Source organism: Aegilops tauschii, chromosome 3, assembly GCF_002575655.3.
Source record: "Aegilops tauschii subsp. strangulata cultivar AL8/78 chromosome 3, Aet v6.0, whole genome shotgun sequence".
NCBI classification, from domain to species: Eukaryota; Viridiplantae; Streptophyta; class Magnoliopsida; order Poales; family Poaceae; genus Aegilops; species Aegilops tauschii.
In genome coordinates, this window is record NC_053037.3 from 37,601,049 (window position 1) to 37,604,175 (window position 3,127).

The following is a 3,127-nucleotide window of genomic DNA, read 5'->3' on the forward strand; positions in this document are numbered from 1 at the left end:
CTCTAGAGCATATTTCCAACAAACCATACATGGTGAACTTGTATTGACTTGTTCTTTGTCACAAAGCCATATATCACACGAAACTCAATTGCGCATATGTGATAAGGATATCTAGCGATATCTTTTTCTTGCTCGGCATAATACTTGTGTTATTGTTTTTTTAGTGTCTAGAATATATAGACTATTTAGGAAGTAGTTCCAAATATGAAAAATGGAGGCGGTAAATGAACTTTTACTCAGCAGCAATGGACATAAAACTCAAAACTTGTGAGCTACTCGGCTCGCCTCGGGCCAAACTTGTTTTCTTAACGAGTCGAGCTAGCTCTCGTTTTCCATTTGTTAAGATAAACGAGCCTAACAAGCTGGTTACCTCAAGTTACTCGTGAGGTTGGTTAATTAAGATTGTATTTAACTACTCCCTGACAGTTCAGACATCGTCCAAAATAGTTCAATATCAGCTGTCTAAAACTTCATACAAAAAAGAATGGAGGGAGTAGTATTTATCAACATGCGTGCACACACACATACACACATATTAGCAGGGTACTTAAGTCTTGCAATCAGTGCTTGTAGTCGTCGCTGGGTGGTCTGCGGATCTGGATGTAATTTTTATTTCTGGTGTTCGTTGTACTACCATGATTGAAGATGAATAGATTAGAAGTTTTTCCGAAAAAAAAAAACTGAGCAGAAAGTCAAACTCAACATCTTACATTCTTAAGAAGTTGCTTCCCACTACTACAAATTCTTTCAACATGCAAGCTGTCCACGTCAGCATCCATTCCCGTGCGGCCACGTCAGCACTAATCCTCCACCGTACCCATGGTTTTCCATCGCTAATCCCTCTTCTTTTTTTGACAGCACCATCGCTAATCCCTCTTAACTCAGCGCGGGCTGGGCTGTACGAAGCCACAAATGAAGCGTCACCTCATTGTTTCTTTTCGTTTCCAAAAGTAACAGCCGAATCACACCTACCGGCAACCGTGGAAGTCGGAAGACCAGCCGTCCTCGCCACCCCATCCTCATAAAATCTGCAGAGCCGCCGAGCCGGAGATACGACAGGCAGTGAGCGCACATCCAGGAGCGGCGCCACCGGCTGATCCAACTTAAGGGGTGCCCGGTGATCCTTCCCTTGTGTGGTTCGAGATGGGGCCGCCGCCTTCTCCCGTCGCATGGTCCAGGTCTGACGGGGAGGGCACATAGCCGGTGCCCATCCAGGAGCGGCGACGCCAGCTGCTCCGGTGACACCCTTCTCCCGTGTGATTCGAGATGGGGTCGTCAGGTTCTCCCGTCGCACGGTCCAGATCTGACGGGGCCACATCGGCCTCCACGGCAAAGCCTCGGACTGGAGGCGTCCACCAGTTCATGGTGAGGTAGGAGTTCGAGCTCCACAAGGCTGGTATAGAGCGAAAGCTTACTGTGAAGCAGTTCAAGCTATTCATCAGCCGCTCCCCCAGTCTCATTCCCTTCACGGACACTGTTCTCTGTCGGTTCCCCAACAGAGTGCCAACTAGCATCAAGGTCCTCCAGCTTCTACGTACTCTTTCATCGGTTCCTCAGTTGCTGGCCGACCAACACCAAGGTCCTCAAGCTGCTCCTCTACTTTGTACTACTTCTTAACTCTGCATTATTTCTACCACTAATTCTGTAGTATGTTGCAAAGCTCCACGTGATTTATAAGTAAAGGTTCTTAATCAGTTGATTGGTTTAGTGCCAGAACGTACTATTGTTTCAGTTTTTTTTTTTTGCCATCGATCTTAGTTGTTTATTTTCCACCGATTGTAGTTGTTTCTTCCACTAATTTTCGTCTACAAGAGAGTGTTTCTTGATTTTTCTGTTGTATACCTCCCTTAGTTAACAATCGAACAGATGGTTTATCAGAAGTTTATAGAAGAGCACAAATTTCAGTCTTCATCAGTTGATGGGTTCAGCGTTTGAACGCATTATTGTTTCAGTTGTTTGTTTGACAATGATCTTTAACAACTATTCACACTTGTGATATTACCACTGAAGTCTGGTGGTATTACCACACAACAAGGATCCGCGAGATTTTTTTTCTTTTCATTCTGCTTGGAATCACATATGAACCACACAATTGTACCAAAAGTTCTTATTTTATTTTCCATTGCAGGTCGCAGGGTTACTACAAGCAACAATAATTCCTTGTGATTTATGGAATGTTGATAAAATTTCCGTATGAAATTGTGTAGAGCAACTGGGCTCATTGTTGTGATCTACCATCGTCAACGACATTGATATTTCACACCCATCTCAATCTGGTGCCGCCTGTGTTGGCCATGATACATCTGCAGCCCTTGAAGTCGTGTTTGCTCTCTGTGCTAGGCTGCAGTCTTTCTTGATACGTCCGTTTATTCTGCCCCGCTCATCCAGGTTTCTATTGAAGAGGAACGAGTGTATAGCCTACAGGTGGTTCTTCAATCCAATGATTTTCCTCATATGTTTCTAAGACAAATAGTCACTATTTTCTGTTATACCTATGGATTTTAATTTCTGTTATACAATATTCGTCTCCATGCAATCCAAATGCTATACATCATCAATAATCTATTGGTTAAGTTAATTCAGTTACCTGAGAAAAATTAAAAGCTGCAGTTTAGGCCCTACACTAGCAATCTGTAGTGTAGTAATATCTTTAAATCATCAGCCATATATGAAATATATCATATTATTTATTTAAATTGTTGTCTTCTTCGATACGTGGATATTACTTTAAAAATCAACAACAAATTCCCGCAGCAACGCGCGGGGTGTCATCTAGTTTAACGAACCGAGCCGACTGGAGTATTTTGCTCTCTAACAAAAGTGTCGATAATTCGATATGGCGAAATGAGGGTGAAGCACCGGTTTCCATGAAAAGGAGGCACGTACAGGTTCAAACGCGGAGGGAGGGGGGGGGGGGGGGGGGGGGTCATTTAGTGTCAGCAGTGGGCAAACATTCCAATTGACAAGTAAACCCAGTTCCCCATCTAACTGAAGTGCAGTGTGATCTAGGGAGGACAAATGGCACGCAGCAAAAACCGGTAGGATCCCGATGTAATGATAATCTAATCATTCGAATGTCAGCCCCGTACCCAGACGTCACAAAGTGGAGTATCCCTTCCTCTCACTG

The 3,127-nt window shown here is 43.8% G+C and overlaps 1 long non-coding RNA gene across 1 annotated transcript; it reads left to right on the forward strand.

The window, feature by feature from the left end:
• Positions 1–1,052: 1,052 nt before the first annotated feature.
• On the forward strand, positions 1,053–2,558 carry LOC123497803 (uncharacterized). The gene is made up of 2 exons (XR_006671696.2): positions 1,053–1,579; positions 2,129–2,558. It is a non-coding gene; the product is annotated as an uncharacterized lncRNA (long non-coding RNA).
• The last annotated feature ends 569 nt before the right edge of the window (positions 2,559–3,127 follow it).